Raw genomic sequence first — 14,686 nt, 5'->3', positions numbered from 1 at the left:
GTTGGTTTGTAAGGTTTAACCAAGCTTTAACAGCATCTAGTTATATTTTACTACCAAACAGACAAACCCCACCAATCTAGGCTCTTAATTATCATCTTAATGAAATAAACTTCAAACGGGCATGAAAATACTATTAATATAACCGTATATTTCAACTGGAACTCCAGAAATATTTGGTTCTATTTTTTCTCTTTATTTTCCATAACTCTTTAATTCTTGTGAGAGTAGTCAGTAATAATGCATTTTTTTTCCCCTTGATACTCATCCTAGACTGTTTCACTGAAATGAGTATGCAAACCACTGAAAACCCTTCCTCAGAGCTTAAGGCAGTGAAACAGAAACTTGAGCAGCATTTTATAAGATTAGTGTTTGACATAGAAGATGGCCTCTTGGCTGGACACTGTGTATGCTTATCACCTTTAGGTGCTACAAATAGTTTTAGAGAATATCATTCCAGAGTCCATGGGGAACACCTGCACCCATTCATTTCTTAATATGGTATTATATAGAAACAATAACATTGGAAGAAGGTGAAATGTTTCTTGATTCCAATGGACAATGGAATACAAATTTACACAGTGCAGCCAAATTTCATATCAGCAGAGAAGCTCCAGACCAGATAAGAGCTTGGAGAAGTGATTGGACACAGACTGGTTGAAAGACAAACTTGTCTGGAGTAATGCATTATTAAGCATCTGAGCTGGTTGCTAAGGCTTGTTGGCATAACTCAGCATCATAGAAAGAGGCCAGAGGAAGGCATATTTTGTGTTGACTTAAATACTTAAATACCTCTTCTACTAGTCACGGCATTAGACATAAAACTAACACAGTGTAAGCTCTGTGACTGCAAGCCCTGAAAATTGAACAAAGGAGTTCTAGGTTCAGATGTTCTGAATAACTTTGTATTTGTTCCACATAGCATACAATAAATCAAGTTTAAAGACATTCAGATCCATGTACATGTTATTCCAAATGACTAGAATTCAGCACCTTTCTTGAACGGGTAATTTGTCATAATACATCCGACGTTACCACGGTTTTGAGTACATAAGCTGTTGTCTTGACTGATCAGGATAAGAAATACAAGCCTGTTTTGGTTTTGTAATGCTAACAATGTCATTTATGTAGGAGAAAAAGGGAGATAACATATTAAGAAGGGAAGTAAATGACTACAAGCTTCTCAAGCAATGAGTGGATCCTTTAGGCTGGGTTATAATATAAAACTACACTGAAACAACAGGGAATTAATGAAGTTATGCTTCTTTACATCTGTAAATACATAGATGTTTAAAATATATGTTTAATGTTTTTAAAATATGATTCAGCAAAGAAAAAGAGCAATGTAGTGAGATAAAAAGATGATTTATCCCATGGCCAGTGTGTTTCAAATTGACCAGAGAAAATAATCTAATCAGAGTTTATTAAACTGATTCTGCAGTACATCCCCAATGCCTGGAAGCATTGTCTGAGCTGGTCTGCAGTCTAATCCTGCTCTAGGAGGCTTGCCAAATATTTAGCCTTTTTGAAGTAAAACACAGACATATACCATTTAGTTATTGCATACTGTTTTAATTAGAAAAAATGTGAACTTTTGATGATGCCTGACTTCTGAGAGAGGTTACATTCTGACAGCAGTGTTTAACTCTGAACAAACAAATCTATTTTATGCAGAGCAAGCTATAGCAGATATTGTAGGCTCACAAACCAGCCTAAAGAGCTGATGCCAGGTTATATAATGTTTGAACACTCATCCAAGGCAGCCCTGAAGGCAAGCACAGAGGGGAGGACTGCTAAGGGGCTGATTTTGCTTCAGCCATTTCCCCCATCGTATGACAATCACTTCACCTCAACTGGCAGTATTGATGATGGCATTTTCAGAACCATATCGAAAAGGAAGCTCCAGTGGTGCAACAGAGAGCTCCCCACAGATAACCAAAAAAGCACGCACAAAAAGTAAGGGTAGACTGTTGACACACCTTGCTTGCACATGCAGGTGTTTAGGTTTGGTCTCCTCATCCTTTGTTTGCCTGGTTAAATCTCAATAAATTCTCATTTTTTGCAGTAAAAAGATAATATATAGAGACTCTTTCCACACACATCCTGCCCCTCCCCTGCCGCCTCCCAAAGCTGAGGCAGTGCAAAACAAAGAGCTTACGTTAAATGAAGTCATTATATTTCCTGCACATTATTTCATTCCAGGAGGTACTGCATTTCCTCAGTGTGCTGATTTGTATGGTGCTGTGTTTTGGATTAGTGACGAAAAGACTGTTGATAACACACTAATGTTTCCACTATTGTTGAAGAATGTTTGTACAGCATCAAGGCCTTCTCTGTTTCTCATGTTCACCCTGCCAACAACTAGGCTCGGGTTGCACAAGAGTTTAGAAGGGGACACAACCAGGACAGCTGACCACAACTGACCAATGCTATCCATGCTATATGTCATTGTGCTCAGTAATAAAAATCTGAGGAAAGAAGGAGGAAGGAAGGGACATTTGGAGTTATGGTGTTTGTCTTCCCAAGTACCTGTTATACACGATGAAGCCTTGCTTTCTTGGAAATGGTTAAACACTTGCCTGTCAGTGAGAAGTAGTGAATTATAGTACCTACTTTACTTTGTTTGCATGCACAGGTTTGCTTTGCCCATTAAACTGTCTTTATCTTAACATGTAAGTTTTCTCACTTTTACCCTTCTGACTCTCTCTCACATCCCACTGGGGTGAGTGAGTGAGCTGCTGTGTAGGGCTGAGCTGCCTACTGGGGTTAAGCCATGACACTCTGGCACAGTATCTTTCACTATTTACTGAGGGGGCTGGCGCAACTATGCTCTGTGATGTCTTCCCTGACACAAGAATAATATAGCACTTTCTAAGTTAAAAATCTGAGAAAATTCCAACTTGCTGATCATATCCTTCAAGAAATTGCTCTCTCCCTTGTATTTTACCAGAAATAATGCCATGTGCAATATGACAAGTCTCAATTAATCAGTTCTGTACTCTTCAATCTACCAACATACTTTATTCTTCCTACTATCTCCCTCAGTCATGTATTTTCTCATCATCCAGTCTTCAAGATCATACCCTCTCTCCTTTTATGTTTCCAGCTTAATGAATACTTCTGCAGAAAGTCTTGAATCTACCTATGTTTCGTCCTCTCTCTCCTGGTGAAGCAATACTACCTGTGTAATACCTCTGATGTATGTCCATGTCTCAAATTTCTGACTTTCTGTCTTTTTTCAACATCCGTCCTCCTTTTGTTCATGATCTTCTGCCCTTCAAGAAACAAGTTGGTCATTCTTCTAGAACTACCAAAGTCTATCAGGACTCAAATATTGGATTCTCATTGCCTTTCTTTCTTGCCTCAATCAGGTAGATCTTGCTAGATACGTGTATGTGGAAATATGAAAGTCTTGAGTTTTCAGGGTACATATAATGTAAAGTTCTATGAAAGGAAGGAAGGAGAATAACAAATCTGTTTTATCATATGAATAATACCTCACACAAGAGATACTACCAGATCTTCTTCATGTTGCTTATGAGTTTACCGTGAAGTTTCTGGTATGGCTGTACAGCAGTGCATAAAACCAGTACATAAATACAAAAATTGATAATATTCAGTATAAACGGAAGGACTGGGCTCAGCAGCAAAGTGTATGTTCCTTGTTTCCCAGTGTCAGATTGAAGCATTGAGTACCAGGAAGGTTCTACATGATGAGAGTTGAAAAACAAAGAAAGATGCAAAGTAGGATTAACTCTATAGCATTACCATCTGCAACTCAGGTACCTCAAATAATAAAAACAAAGACTTTCTAGAAATATTTAGCTGTCTTGGCTTTTCCTTCCAAATTAAACTTCTCATTCTTTCTCTGTGGTTTCTAGTCATACTTGTCAGAATTTTCCCTTTTCTTTTGTAACAGTATCTTAAATGCTGGCGTTCCTCTTACTCTGGCCTTCCTTAGACACACATCATTCCCTCCACTTCTTGTCGTATACACCCAAATTATCTGCTTTTCTAGTACTATTACCATTTTACTTCCCATTCTAGCTTATTCCCCTAGCTTATTGTTGTCTACTGCTCACGTATCTCTTCAGGTTGGAGGTACCTTCTATATTCCCTCTGTCTTTACAAAGACAGTCTTTTTATCTGACAGGTTCTTTGTATTGCTCCAGGAAAAAAAAAAAAAAAATACTGGTGAAAGTCCTGTCTTCAGTTGCAGCAGTGCAGCCTAAGGATAAATGGGGTTGGGTACTGGTACTAACCCTCACATGAACCTCGTGAACCATGTCAAAAGAGCATGTGCTTGTGTTCAGAGATGTGATGAGTGCGGAAACCCTACTTTGAATCAGCTGACCTTAACAATTCTCATCTCTCCTAGTCCTAGTGTCAGCAATACTGGTGGTGTTCACAGAACAATACAGCACCATGGTTCCTCACAGTTCTCTCAGACAAGAAATAGGCTGGAAAAATTCTTCACTGGAGTTTCAGAAGTTACAGTGCTCTTGAAGAAAAGTCATGAGTAGAAGCTAAGATAGGACAGGAACACCAATGCATACTTCCCAGTAAATCTGTGCTTGAACAAATGCTTGTTTTGACCTCTAAAATTATTCCTTGGTTCTAATTCTGTTAAAAGTAATCTGACCAATGCCAGTGGGCTTCCACGAAATCAATGATGTCTATCACTTTGTTCATAACCATTTTGTTTCAAAGAACTCTGTGAAACTGTTTCATTCTATATGCCTGAAAAGTATATGGATTAGAATAGCTTGATCTCGAATGAAGTATCATTAAAGAAAAAAAAAAAAAAAAGGAAAAAAAAAGAAAGAATAAGCGAAGAACTTCATTTTCCCAAAATTTATAGCAATTATTGACTCTTTCATATGCCTTTGAAAAGTAAAACATTAAAAGGCAGGTTCAGAACATTCTCAGTGATCACTGAAGATTAGCTGTCAGGTTTTATCTGTTCTCTGACCTTTCAAACTGCAAGCCATGCAAACCTCATATTTCTAACCTGTTCCTTTAAAATTCCTAGGTTTTGTATGTGCAATGCTAATCCAATTACTTTATTTATTTATTTTGCTTGTATGATGGCTTTGCATTTGGAAGGCTGCCTGAGGAAAGATGCCTAGAGGAAAAGAGGGAACCCAGACAGCTATAAAAATATCTTGCATTCTTTTCACAGCATAAAATGTAGGGGCATGATGGCAACCCTCTCCCCTTTTAACGCTGGAGCTGTACAGAGTAGAGGAGACCACATCACTATTGCCCTGGTGTGATCTTTTGTAAGATGCAAATAGTGCTATGCTGTGATATTTACAGCATTGTGTGCTGTGTTTAGTGGCAGATCTGCTAACTACAGCAAATCTATTCCTGGCCTTAGAGAGTGGAATTCTGCCTACTCACTCTTTCCTATCTCTTCATTGCCTTCCTCTTGCCATGTTACATTTAGACCTTTGATGTTGAGTAGAGCCCAGCCAGAAAAGAGCTTTGAATCTGAGTACTTCCAGATTTCTGAGTATGGAGTGTATTTGAATTCCCTGATGAAAAGTAACCCTTCTGATTTTAGTACTGGGTTGTGTCCAGAGTCATATGGGACCTAATTTCTAGCTGTATTCACATGCAGCCAGGAACTCACAGCCAATCTGAAGAAACCTGCCACAAGCTGAAAGAAATATTATAGTATTACAGGCAGAATAATAATGAAAGATTTACACCAAAGAGGATAGAAACCTCACAAACTTAGACCATTTTGATCTTAGAAATTTTTATAAGATTGCAGAAAAAATGTACATTAATTGTACTTTTTCTCTAGTAAATAATTTCATCTGCTAAATATCAAGTTTACTTTCTAAACTAGTTGTTCATACTCCCTCTGATAATGGGAGGACAATTAATTGTGCAAGTCTTAAACAATTACCTTTTTTAAAGTGGAATGAATGGCTCACTTTCTCCATGACCTGCAGGCAATTACTTTAGCTTAGGCATAGAGTGTTTACATGGCTCAATGTTTTCATACAACCTAATGTTCTCAGCCTTTGTGTAACTTTCATACACAAAAAACATGGAGCAGGGTAGAGTTATGAACCCCACTTTACAACAACACCAAGTGCCATGTTTTTAATTTTTTTTTTCTCTACCTGGAGAGGTTAAGGCAGAGATTCAATTTAATTGTTTTCCACCATTCCCTTAAAAAATAGAGAAATAAAGTTTGCAAAATCAGTGAATAAACAGGGACTGGCTGAACAGTACTAATTAATAATGAAAATAACCTGTTAAACTATTTTCATAGCACTATTTATACAAAGACCAAATTACCCCCTTTTAATAAAATCAGTGCTTTAAGTGTTGGGATGTGTGTAAATAAAAACTACCACTTTCTTTGTACAAATGGAAGGGAGAATTTAAACTAACATAAAGAGAGAAAAATTTGACTTATTCTTCTCACTCCTATAGCTGGGCTTTTATCGTATTACCATTCTTCTCCCTCTCCAAATCCGTAAATTAGCTGGTACTAATCATCCCCAAAGAAGCAATGCCTTTCCTGCACTTGTAGCACTCACTGAAGTTGCATTTGTGTCTCCCCAGTCAAGAGGAAAGATTGATCCACCACAACATTTCAAATGTTGGGGAGAGCTGGACACTTTCTTTCTCAGCAGCTTCCCCAAAATAGTAGCATAAAAAGAATCTCTAAAATGTCTGTAGTAGTAATCAGTATCCCCACTAGGACTCCAGCACATCTGAAGAAACTGAAGTGCATGACCAATAGTTTGCATGGCAGTCGGCTTTCAGCTATGAGGAGCTTCAGATACCACATTCCTCCTTTCCACATGGCATGAGGATACAACACATTTGTGGCAGAGTAATGTGAACACCCTTTCCCTTTGCATCACTTGAATGGCTGAGCCCATCATCACTCACATGGGAGTGTATGCAGCTGGGGAAAACAGAGCCTGGAGTTTTCTGTTCTTGCAGGTATCATGGAATGAGAAATTCTTAATGTATGCAGTTCTTTGGAGAACTGGGAAATTTTTTTACTTGACACATTTAAATCCTAGGATGTGCAGTCTATGAACTGTCAGGAGGCTTGCTAGTCAAAGTTTGTGTCCATTTTCTGGTGTAGAAATGGGAAAGCAAACATATGTATTTGTCAAAATCCTAAAAATGTCAGTAGCATCCATGTAATATAAAACATTTGTATAGGTGCTTATGCAGTTGGGCCCAGGGCTGGTGCAAAAGGAATTGCAGTTTTTGTGTTGTTGAAATTTGCTAGTTTATATTGGAATACACTCTTAAATAAATGTGGTTATGTTATACATAATTCAAATGCACTTTTCTCACTTTATATATTTTTGCTACTGACATTACTTGCTGTTTATTTTATACTTATTTTAGACTATGGAAATTATGTTAGACAAAAAGCAAATTCTTTTGCACTGAAAACTACAATGCCTGCAGTTGGTATTGGTCAACAGAAAGGGCCCGATTCCTCTTCATGACAACACCCAACCTCATATCACACAACCAACGCTTCAAAAGTTGAATGAATTGGGCTATGAAGTTTTACCTCATCCGCCATATTCACCTGACCTCCCGCCACCTGACTACTACTTTTTCAAGCATCTTGACAACTTTTTGCAGGGAAAATCTTTCCACAACCAAAAGGATACAGAAAATGTTTTCCTGGAGTTTATTGAATCCTGAAGCACAGATTTTTATCCTACAGGAATAAACAAACTTTTATTTTTTTTTAACAAAAATGTGTTGGTTGTGATGGTTCCTGTTTTGATTAATAAATATGTATTTGAGCCTAATTATAATGATTTAAAATTCATGGCCCAAAATCACAGTTAGTTTTGCATCAGCCTAATGAGATGCAGTTTGTCTTTGAGAATTGGATGCATCAAAACCCCAAATTCTCTGGGCTAACATGACATTTTAGAAATCATTGCTTCTTTCCTTACTTTCACTCACCACAGGCTGTACTTGTTCTGCTTTGTGCTTCAGTTAATAGTGTCTTCATCTCTCTGCAACACCTATAGGCTTCATTGCCTAGCTACACTCAGCACAGTCAGCCTCACTGTGCTAGTCTTCAGAAGCTGTTATCCATCATTTAACAAATGTGTCCCAAAAACTAGAGATCCCTCCTCCTTGACACACCTTTCTTTCAGAAATATATATTTTTGAATGGTTTGGTCTCCACAATGTTCATACCATACATCTTCTGGTAGCATTTAACCTCGAAGTTCAGCTGGCTTTGTATTGTACAATTCTAAAACTACACAAGAACACAACATTTCATGAAACACTTTGAATAACCTGCAAGTGATATTATTGAGGAGCTAAAAACTGAACCCACATGGAGTTCTGATGGTTTTGAAGACGCTGGATACAGAAGCCACACCGTATGCTTTCAAATGCAAGACTGAAACTTGGCTAATTGGAGAATCTTAACAAATCAGAGAAAGCGTGGTGAAAATTGTGTGTTATGTTTCAAGTGTCCATCAGCCTTTATGATTATTAAGGAATATTTATCAGTCATGAGCTGCAAACAGTGAAGTAGATTATAGTCAGTCTGTTTGCCACTTCGTACTCCTGTTTCAAAACAGCTGAAGTAGATTCCACACAGACAGAACTTTCTGCCCTGCATATTTTGTATATGTGCATATTTTGGATACCATCCTGCTTCCTGATATCAGCAGCTGCTATCATACTTTTTTATGATCTGTCAGAATAAAAAAAAATTTAAAACACAGATAATTTAAATATCAGCATCTGAAGGTGTTAATTCTTCTGTTCTCATACCTACTACATATGTGTGTCAAATTTTTTACTAAGTTATTTCAAAATTTCTATTAAAAATCATACTGGGATAAACCTGAAAAGGTGAAACAAGCAATGCACAAAACTTACAAAAATTATAATATATCTTACGTAAAACCTAACACCCATTTGACTAAGGAGGTGCAGATGATAGGTGCAAGTATACAATCTGGGTACCAAATTGCCTATCTTGTCAATAACATGCTATGCCAGGAGGTGCTTATAATTCAAATCAACAAGATGATACCCTCTCCTTTGAGCAGTCATGTCACATAAGATTGCACACCACTGTGTACCCAGCATTCAGTGCACTGAGATTCGCTTGTCACTGTTTGTCTACACATACATGGCAGGTGACCAGCTACTTCTGCAGCCCTGGTCCCCAGTCATCCAGACCGTTGAAAGCATTGAGCTACACTGCTGCTCTTTTCCTCCCTGAACATTCAAATTTCTCTTTAAAGGAAAGGAGGATGTGTGAGGTCTTGATGTGCATACAGGTACTATTCTGTTATAAAGCCTTTTCTCATATAGTTGATTTGGCTGTGAACATATTGAAGAAGACAACTTATCTTAAAAATGAACTCAGGTCAGACTTTTCTAGATAACTTTTGAGCAAATATCAGGCATCTCAACAGTGTATGATGCCCCTGTCTTCCTGTGCAGACTTGACTGAATAATGAGAAACCTTAGATAACAACAATTTACCTACAGGCTCCATAGGATTTCTATATTTAGCCATAAACAACGGCAGTAAAGGAACATACTGTATTTTCCTTCTGCTCCAGTTAGTGTTAAGTGTTATAAAAATTAACAGATACAGACTGTTATATTCGTTGCACCAAAATCTTTGTGGAATGTGACATCACCATGTACCTTGTAAGTGGTGAGACATTTTTTTCCCCACGTACTTTGTCTCTAAATAAAGCAACAACAATTTTGCCCCCCTCCCTTTTGTCTCTGGTTTCTAATGCTGTGATATTAATAAGGAGTGACAGGTTTAAAGTCTTTATTTATACTGGTGGAAAATATTTTACAAGATATATATTATGGTGCTCCAAGATGAGGACACTTTTATGGTGATTTTATAGTGGAAAGCAAGAGAAGATTTTCCTCACAAAAAATCATTAGTCAAACCAGTAGATCATTATAGTAAACTAAGAGAGATAAATTATTTTTGTGGAAATTTCAAGCTGTGTAATTCACACAAGTGCCCTCTGCTAAAAGCTCTGTGATGAAATCTGCCTGATCTATGCACTATTTACTCTGGCCAGCCCATAGGATTAGGTTCGGGCTCAAAGTGGGAATAAGAGGAATGGAAATGTTTTTGGTCTGATAACAACAGCTGTTACAGCATAAAAATGAGTATCAGTGCTGCTGACCCACCTTCTTGATCTTGCCCTTCCTCGAGATTCTCTTATAATCTGAAGGTCAGTAAATTCCTTAAGTATTCAGTAAAATTTCCCAAGGCCTCCCACAAACATTAGGAGCTTCTGCTTGTTATTGGGGGTGGGACAAGACCATAATGAGGTTTAGACTCTGGTCCCCAGTCACTCCACAGTGCTGTGACAGATTTCTTCTTTTTCTTTTCTCTATAATACAGAGCAGATTCCCAGTGTTTCTTTCTTCCAACCTCATCAAGTGAGAACATGCACAGCCAGCTTGGTGCAAGAAAAGGAATAGTTAAGTCAAGTTACTGCATGGCAAATCCAGTAACTATCCACATAGGTGATGAGTCTGGTTAGATTTGGGGTCTTCTATGCTAGAAGAAACAAATAAAATACTTTTTGTAATGACAAGAGAAGAAAAAGCTATATCTGTAAATCTTCTTGCTCAAAACAACAGTGAAAGAAAATCAGGGCCTGCATATAAGTGATCTTCTACTTCGCACTTCTCAGAGCCATTCCTCAAGGACACAACTTCACCCTCGATAACCACACTTTTGATTTAAAAATGAGGGCACACTAAAGGCCATAATCTCCATCTCATTGGTAATTATAAGCTTTTAGATCATGTGGAAAAGTTCATCATTCTCCACTGCAGAAGGGAAACTAGTGTTGCAAATACTGACACAAGTGGCTTCCTTTTCCATAGTATAGTGATGTATTCTTTTCAGCTTTCCAAACCTCTTTTTGTAAGCCTGAGTTTGTGCTTAGTTTTGCAAACAAGCAAATATTATTATATTAAATATTATTAATATATGCCACTAATGGCACAATGGCTTCGCCCATTTACTCCTAGGATCTACACTTATTAATAATCAGAAAGTTCTTTACTGTATCTACTTTGGAAAATACATCAGTGTCCTAGGATATTAAGTCCTGCAGAAGTTTACAGACTTACTTGAAAGATTAGGCATATCTAAACATTGCATACGGTTCATTGCTGACCAGAAGCATTTCTGAGTTGCTGAGTTGCTATCTTGGATTGTTATTTTTCTTTTAAAAACCTGAGATTGTCAGTACTGTTTAAAAACATATGGTCTTACAAACAGGCTAAAGGCCATGGAGTAATAGAGGCTCTTCCCACAACTGTTGAACAACTGCTTGTTGAAAGCACCTAACATGCTATTGTGCCTTTCACCTAGGTGGTAGACATTTCCTAGTCTAGTTCTGTAGGACAAGTAGGAGTGTCCTACTGCATGATCCTATTCCTGAATCCATTCCTAATTCTTTAATACATCAAATTTTCTTTTCTGAAATTAAATTTTCTTCTGTGGTTTGAAAGTGTGGCCTTTGTGTGAAACAGCTGGTGCCTTTCCTAAAAGTTTTTTCTTCCCTAGCTGGTATACTGAATTTACACAGAAAAAATTGACACTAGAGCACATGCAGTTATTGAGGTTTTGTTGTTATTGTTCTTCTGCAAAAGCAGTTTTCCTGTATACTAAACATCTGAATTGTAATGTTTAGAAGTACACAGGGCTTTTTTTTTTTTTCATATTACATGAAAGGACCATTTGGCATGTGTTGTCTGTTAGACTGGTTTGGAAGATATGATTGACAAGTCATTCACGTTTGCTTGCACTGAAGTTGCTGCATTTTCAAAAATACTCTGTGCAAATATTCTATTGAATGCACAGCACAATGCAACACTGTGCCTGAAAAAATTGTCCAGATTTTCACAGAATCACAGAAAATTTGATTTTTCAGTTTTTATTAGAGCAGAAATCAGATATACAGTTATGATTGAGGAGTCCTGAGATGACATTTTCTTTATTTCAACTGTTCAGTAATTTCCTACAGTATCATATTGACACAAAGGAATGGAAATACATTTTCAAAACTCTTCAATCAAAATAAGTGAAGGAATCATACTTCTTTCCACAAATGGAATTAATACATCTGGCTATATGAAGCCTTTTCCAAGATATGAAACCTCACAATGCATTTTCAAATGATTTTATGGTACCAGAAGAGTAACATCTGACCAGGGAACCTGGCAAGCACTCCTCACAGGATAAGTTCTGTAGAGTAAAGACAACACTCACCTGCTCTATCATTGCCTAACAGTCTACTCCTTTTTCTAAATAGTAAGCTAAGCCTTTCCAAAGATCTTAAGTTGCTACTTCAGACACATTTAGATGTTGATTTTTAAGATATGCCTCTACCCACTGTCTGACCCACAAAGTTTCATTTTGGCAACAGAATCATTAGTCAGTTCTGAAAATCCTGGCCCTCTGCATGGTTAGACAGCTGCACAAGATGTCGGGATGCCATGTCCAGCCAGTAAAGCCAGTTGGCATCTTGTGATACTGCAACAAGAAGCTTTATCTGGGATTTTAAGGTATCAGGAATGAACCCAAATCTAAGTTTGACATCATGTAGGACACTGCAAGAAACAAAAGGGGAGAAAATAAGCACGTATGTTTACTATGTTTCCCATTTCTAAAAAAAAAAAAAAGTATACAAAGAAGCTTGGATTTTTTTTTTTTTTCCCAAATAATTTAATCATTGGGAATTTCTGTAATGTGGAGTCTTTTACTCCCCCCTCTTATAGAGAGTTGAATGCTATAAAATTGCATACAGGGAAAATTCTGAACATTAAGTGAAGTGGTCAGTTATTAAAAAATATCTAATAAGCATTTAGAACAGTTTTTTGAAGATTTTTGAATGAATAAATAACAGATTTTTGAATAAATATCACTTTTCTCAGCTTGTCTCTTTCTTATTATTTTGTTACTGCTCCTACTATTACCTCTGAAGTTTTCTGGTGTTGGGAGGACCTGAATTTGCAACATAAATTTCTGTAGCACCAAAACATGCATTATTTTCAAATTTGAAAATACAAGGTTTGATGACAATTCTCTCTCCTTATAATAAATAATATTAAAAACATTTTTTAGACCCATTATTCTATATGAGAAAGTTTGGATAATACTAGGTATAGGAAATAATATGAAATTTCAGTGCAGCAAGAGGAACTCAAACATATTTTTGTTTTATTGAAATAGCATGTAACATCTTTGCAAATGTGGTAATCCAAAACTTAGACAGATTAATCTTTGCTAGGAAACAGTTGAATGTATTTTCTGGTAGATTGTATCTAATTCTGATTTCATGCTGCAAACCAACTCTAATTTTTCTGATTACCTTCTAATTTAATTTTCAGCATCCATCAGTTTACGTTATAAAAGCCACTCACTATAGATCTTAGCATTTAAATTAATTCATACTATTAAACTGACAGCTAAAACTTCAACAGGGTTTTTACATTATTTTTGCCATAGCTAATCCTACATCCTTTTAAACAATAGAGTCTGAAATTTCACCAAAGAAAAAAAAATCTGCCAGGTACTATTGGAATCCTTTTCTTTCTATTGATTTCCTAGTTAGTATCAAGCTTCTTTAAGCCCTTCTCTAAGTCTGTGCTATTTGAGCCATCCTGTGCAGGGATTACTCTACAGTCACTTATCTGAACCTGAGTGATGGCCATACCAGGTGCTAAGGAGATCACGATCAGAAAGGAGGCCTCTTGGCATGCTCTTATGAAGTTTGCTAAACCACTGGAAAAGTCTATTGTAATTTAGTGGTATCTTATACACTGTTAATGTCACTGAAGGCTCAGGGCAATGGCGACTCTGGCTGATAGTGTTTTCATCTAAACCACCTGGAGGAATTTGAATTCTTGGAAATATTTCAGATGCTCATAGAACACATTCTTGGCCTGTTTAGCAAGAATATCTAAATACAAATTAGATTTTAAATGAAAATCAGACCATTTTTTTCCTGTGTTTGTTCATTAGAAAAAAATAAAAGGAAAATGAAGTAATATTCTTCAGGTTATTTCCCAAAGTATCTGATAATACTTAATGAACAACATTTTTTTTTTTTAAACTCCACCGTAGCAAGCACCAGCTATCAATGATCTAGACAGAAGTCTGTTTCTTTTACTGCTTTGTAAGCTCTTTTCTTTTAATTGAAGCTATATTATTACAATTCTATTTTAGATATACCATATAAAATGTAGAGACAGTTTGAAGACTATTTCAGCTATACACAGGAATAATTTGATGAATAACCATAACAAATACCTTTGTTTATATAAATAAATTCCCAGCTGTTTGAAAATATCATTCCTTTAATATCTCCTCAAGAGATCTACATGTTGTCTGCAATCAAATTTTTAATAAGATTTTATGTGAGGAAATGTGATTTTTTTTTTCCAAAAATATTGTTCTGTTTTCCCCTCTTCTTTCCCTAACATTAAATGAATTGGTGGTAAATACCAAACATATTTAGGTTAGAGGAACATGAACAGCAGAACTGACAGTGGAAGAAGATGGTATTTATGTTTTATCTGTAATGCTGCCAAATCATCTGCTAGTTGCCCTTTTAATAACCTCTTTTTATTTCACTTCTGCTAAAAATATCTC

The sequence above is a fragment of the Nesoenas mayeri genome, assembly GCF_963082525.1.
Source record: "Nesoenas mayeri genome assembly, chromosome: 5".
Taxonomy (NCBI): Eukaryota; Metazoa; Chordata; class Aves; order Columbiformes; family Columbidae; genus Nesoenas; species Nesoenas mayeri.
This window is presented reverse-complemented; position numbering follows the sequence as displayed.